Below are 6,000 nucleotides of genomic sequence, written 5' to 3' on the forward strand. Positions count from 1 at the left end.
GGACATGTGGCACGTGCGAGGGGTCCAGGCGCAGCCCGAGTGACGTCAGCACGCGAGGATCGGCGCATCCGCCGCCAAGCGGTGGCAGCCCCACACGCCACGTCAACCGCCATTCTTCAGCATGTGCAAGACACCCTGGCTGTTCCAATATCGACCAGAACAATTTCCCGTCGATTGGTTGAAGGAGACCTGCACTCCCGGCGTCCGCTCAGAAGACTACCATTGACTCCACAGCATAGACGTGCACGCCTGGCATGGTGCCGGGCTAGAGCGACTTGGATGAGGGAATGGCGGAACGTCGTGTTCTCCGATGAGTCACGCTTCTGTTCTGTCAGTGATAGTCACCGCAGACGAGTGTGGCGTCGGCGTGGAGAAAGGAGAAAGGTCAAATCCGGTAGTAACTGTGGAGCGCCCTACCGCTAGACAACGCGGCATCATGGTTTGGGGCGCTATTGCGTATGATTCCACGTCACCTCTAGTGCGTATTCAAAGCACGTTAAATGCCCACCGCTACGTGCAGCATGTGCTGCGGCCGGTGGCACTCCCGTACCTTCAGGGGCTGCCCAATGTTCTGTTTCAGCAGGATAATGCCCGCCCACACACTGCTCGCATCTCCCAACAGGCTCTACGAGGTGTACAGATGCTTCCGTGGCCAGCGTACTCTCCGGATCTCTCACCAATCGAACACGTGTGGGATCTCATTGGATGCCGTTTGCAAACTCTGCCACAGCCTTGTACGGACGACCAACTGTGGCAAATGGTTGACAGAGAATGGAGAACCATCCTTCAGGACACCATCCGCACTCTTATTGACTCTGTACCTCGACGTGTTTCTGCGTGCATCGCCGCTCGCGGTGGTCCTACATCCTACTGAGTCGATGCCGTGCGCATTGTGTAACCTGCATATCGGTTTGAAATAAACATCAATTATTCGTCCGTACCGTCTCTGTTTTTTCCCCAACTTTCATCCCTTTCGAACCACTCCTTCTTGGTGTTGCATATGCTCTGTCAGTCAGTGTATTATTCAAGTCAACTTCTTTCTGCAAGATGTCCATTGCGGATACGCTGAATTCGTTCTAGGGGGAAAAAACCATTGTTCTAAATACGGCAAGTAGTTTCTTAACAAACACGGAATTCCTTTTTTAATTTATATTCATCTAAAAACATATATTGTCTGAAAGGAGAAGTTTGTACGGGTATTTTGAATATCACCAGAATATTTTAAAACATTATCTTTCTTCATTAAATAATTAAAACTAAAATCATGTACGCGTTTGGATAGCAATTTTACAATCATTTTGCAAGATTTTAAGTTTTTTTTTTTTTACTTTTCGGTCTATTTACAGGATTTATTTAGGCAATTTCTAGGCCTTCAACTCCGAGTCCTAATCATCATCTAGGCGGCGTGGCTACCAATTTTGACATTTCGTTTTTGTATGTGAATTAGCTAAAGTCCGCCTCTGTGGTGTAGTGGTTAGTGTGATAACCTGCCACCCCCGGAGGTTCGGGTACGATTCCAGGCTCTGCCACGAAATTTGAAAAGTGGTACGAGGGCTGGAACGGGATCCACTCAGCCTCGGGAAGTCAACTGAGTAGGGGTGGGTTCGATTCCCTCCTCAGCTATCCTGGAAGTGGTTTTCCATGGTTTCCCACTTCTCCTCCAGGCAAATGCTGGGATGGTACCTAACTTAAGGCCACGGCCGCTTCCTTCCCTCTTCCTTGTCTATCTCTTCCAATCTTCGCAAACCCCCGTAAGGCTCCTGTTCAGCATAGCAGGTGAGGCCACCTGGGCGAGGCACTGGTCATCCTCCCCTGTTGTATCCCCCGACCAAGAGTAAGAAGCTCGAGGGCACTGCTTGAGGCGGTAGAGGTGCGATCCCTTGCTGAGTCCCAGGGAAAAGCCAACCTTGGAGGGTAAGCTGATTAAGAAGAAGAATTAGCGAAGGCGAAACAATTATGCACGTACCCTGTCAACTGAGACATTTTACACGGCAGCAGCAATGACTATGAGTGTCAACATCTTTGTCTACCGTTACAAAACGTCGTCTACTTCAGCTGGAAATGATCTCGCGAACTTGCGATCATGTGACGGACACTCTACAGTAAGTGCGTTTATCGGCCACCGCCAACGACGGGTTTCAATTGTTCTTAATTCCGACAACTACTGGTTACTTCTTGGCGTGAAGCATGAGTGATTGCTTTGAATTTCAGGCGGAGTAGATAGACTCTCAGTAATGGCGTGCGCTGAACCCCAGCTACCACACTGATGAGCCAAAGAATATTGTATTTATATTTCCTTATTATTCCTTACAACGCTTTTTGTCCGCCTCTGTGGTGTAGTGGTTAGTGTGATTAGCTGCCACCCCCGGAGGCCCGGGTTCGATTCCCGGCTCTGCCACGAACTTTGAAAAGTGGTACGAGGGCTGGAAAGGCGTCCACTCAGCCACAGGAGGTCAGCTGAGTAGAGGTGGGTTCGATTCCCACCTCAGCCATCCTGGAAGTGGTTTTCCGTGGTTTCCCACTTCTCCTCCAGCCAAATGCCAGGATGGTACCTAACTTAAGGACACGGCCGCTTTCTTCCCTCTTTCTTGTCTATCCCTTCCAATCTTCCCATTCCCCCGCAAGGCCCCTGTTCAGCATAGCAGGTGAGGCCTCCTGGGCGAGGTATTGGTCATTCTCCCGAGTCTCATGCTCCAGGACATTGCCCGTGAGGCGGCAGAGTCTGGGGGGAAAGCCAACCCTTGAGGGTAAGCAGATTAAGAAAGAAAGAAAGAAAGAAAGAAAGAAAGAAAGATCGCTTTTTATCAAGTTTAAAAATTTCGATCAGCTAAGTCAAGCCAAATACAGTTAATCCGACAAACCGATCACTCTACAACAGTTCAGCACTCTCCAGGGAAATAGACTTACTTTGCCGGCGCGAAAAAGAGCCACCCAGCGAAATTCAAGTAGTTGTGCTGACGCATGCGCTTGAAGCCTCCTTGTCCTGGGATAGGCGGAAGCTGTTGGCCACCATCGACGTTCACAGCGTCTTACGGCGACAAGCCAGCTAGCTTGGGTAAGGTATGTTAGTTGTAGTAGTTGACACTCGAAATGTTCAGCGCTACGCATCAGAGATTACAACAAAAATATCAATATGATAACAGTATAGCCACTTGCAAGTGTTGCTAATAAAAATAGAGGTATAATATGAAATCAATTGTCATTAAACTATTTTTAGATTTCATTTTTAAATGAAATTTTGTGATTATTAATTGATGGGACATGTAGAATATTTTTTTTCATTACACTCGGGTAAATATTTAGATTGCCCAGAGCCAAGCGCGAAATACAAGTAGGCCCATTTTGTAATTTGTGTCTATGCACTCTGTAATGTTGGTAGAGCTTGTGGTTTTTAAATAATTTTCCTTTCTTATGGATGTAATTTAGCGAATTCTGTGCCATGCTTCATGAATATAATCGTGTTTATCGTCGTGAGGTAAATTTTGGCACGTCCGCCATTGATGAAACTATACTCAGGAAGCGAGTGAAACTGCAAAATATCGTCTGTCTCTGCTCACTGAGTTTAGGTTAGGATTTTAAGCTAAAATAATTCTCACTTCATTTCTGTGAGACAATGACTGTACGATTACGATGCGTCAACGGGGAACTGTAAGTACATGGTTTAACACCTGCTGTAGGTAATGGAATGATGCTGCCATGAATACCAATTTGGAAATGGTAATGTCATGGGGCTGTGTTTGCTTTTATCATTATTATTGTACCGGGAGGTACACCTCTACGCCGCACATTTAAATCTTGCGCCAAAAAAAAAAACTCCCCTACAGGAGAAACACTGAACTTGAAACTAGACCTATTTAAACCTTTTTTTTCAGAAGATGTCACTACCGTAATTTTGGTTATTGTGAAGTTTCCAGTACTGTGTGAATTTCAACTGGTTTTGTTTTCCGTTCATCAAGAAGTTTGGAAATTCTCTCATAGATGTCACTGCTAGAAAACTATGATCATGCTCCCTGGTGCGAAGTAAAAGAAAGTTTTTGAAGAAGTTTTGTATTCATAAGTTTTTTTACTAATTGATATTCAATTATTTTTGGGTTGGCAATATTTATCTTTTCTTTCCGCCAGTTTTGAATCCAGCCTATCCCTGATTTCTGTAATTGATTTTCAGCCTATCACAGGCTTCTTCTTCGATTTGGTGTGTAACTTTAAGGTACCCAATAAAATTGAGCGGGTGTGGCTAATTTATTCATGAAAGGTCTCGAACCTTCCCCGACGGTTTATAAACTGCAGATTTTCTCTTCTCTTGGCCATTTGATCAACATCTAAGTGTGTGTGTCGAGCAGGAGGCGGGAGGCGCCTCTTTCATCAGGCAGCAGGTCTTCAGCAAGGTAATGGCCATTTAACAACTTTACTCTTGCTAGCTCCGCAGTTTAACCTGAGGGAAAGGTCGAAACTTTAACCATGTAACCTTTTCTACAAATGTAATTTTCTGCCGGCTTATGTAAAAACTTCCTAAAATCTTTAACTGTAAATCGGGGATAGAGAATGACCTACCCTCTCGAGCTCCCTTTCACTTTGGTTTGAGGTGACTATGTTTTGTAACTGATTTCCTTCCTTTCCGTAATGTCTTAAAATTTCTTTATTATAGGAGTCACATCCATAGTTTGGGAATAGTCCCTGTTTTCATCGGTCTATTGCCCTTTAGGTTTCAAGTGTTCACATCATTTTGTGTTCGGGCCATTATTACTTTTACACGAAGGCCCTATAGGTTGGGTATGATATACCCCTGTTTCAGTTTGTAAGTTGGGTCAATGAAGGCCAAAAGGGTGTAAGATATTTTTGGTGTCACCTTGTATAGGCGTGGGAAACTGAGAGCACGTCAGCTCTTTTCTAGTGTTGTAAGAGTGCCTCTGGGAGGCTTCATATTATGAGTACGGAGCTAGTGCTCCATTGCAGTGAGGGATTTCTGCCCTTGTCTAAATTTGTGTCTTTGTAAATTTTGAGCTGTGTGCTCACAAATTGTGAAGCGAAGGGCTGGAAGCCCAGGTTACTAAACAGTCACTAAATTTTGGATGTTCTTGTCTGGTATTAACTTTGTCATGGTACCGGAAATGTCATTGTTATTTCACTAAGTGAAAAGTTGTTAAAAATTTGTTGTTGATTTTTAAAATTCTAAACAAATATAACCTTTGTTAAAGTTTTAAATCCATTCATGAATTTGAAGTTAGGCCCATTCACCCCGGCAAATTATTTCACCTCTTTTGGTCCACGGGTAGCCCCGTGACAATTATTATTATTATTATTATTATTATTATTATTATTATTATTATTATTATTATTATTGCAGGTGTCCGTCTCTGTGGTGTAGTGGTTAGTGTGATTAGCTGCCACCCCCGGAGGTCTGGGTTCGATTCCCGGCACTGCCACGAAATTTGAAAAGTGGTACGTGGGCTGGAACGGGGTCCACTCAACCTCGGGAGGTCAATTGAGTAGAGGTCGGTTCGATTCCCACCTCAGCCATCCTGGAAGTGGTTCTCCGTGGTTTCCCACTTCTCCTCCAAGCGAATGCCGGGATGGTACCTAACTTAAGGCCACGGCCGCTTCCTTCCATCTTCCTTCCCTATCCCTTCCAATCTTCCCATCCCTCCACAAGGCCCCTGTTCAGCATAGCAGGTGAGGCCGCCTGGGCGAGGTACTGGTCATTCTTCCCAGTTGTATCCCCGACCAAGAGTCTGAAGCTCCAGGACACTGCCCTTGAGGTGGTAGAGGAGGGATCCCTCGCTGAGTCCCAGGGAAAAGCCGAACATGGAGGGTAAACAGATGTCGATGATGATGATGATGATTGCAGGTGGGAAAACGAACGTGTTCACCGCAGTCCACTGACCTTCCATGTATAAAGCCGCGTATTTTGGAGGCGTGAGAAAAGCGAATGGGCTCGTCCGGGATTTGAACCCGGGACCTCTCGCACCCGAAGCGAGAATCATACCTCTAGACCAACGAGCC

General features: G+C 45.6%; 1 non-coding gene across 1 annotated transcript; it reads right to left on the reverse strand.

The window, feature by feature from the left end:
• Positions 1 to 5,928: 5,928 nt before the first annotated feature.
• On the reverse strand, positions 5,929 to 6,000 carry TRNAP-CGG (transfer RNA proline (anticodon CGG)). The gene has a single exon. It is a non-coding gene; the product is annotated as a tRNA-Pro (tRNA).

The sequence above is a fragment of the Anabrus simplex genome, chromosome 4 (genome assembly GCF_040414725.1).
Source record: "Anabrus simplex isolate iqAnaSimp1 chromosome 4, ASM4041472v1, whole genome shotgun sequence".
In the NCBI taxonomy this organism is placed as follows: Eukaryota; Metazoa; Arthropoda; class Insecta; order Orthoptera; family Tettigoniidae; genus Anabrus; species Anabrus simplex.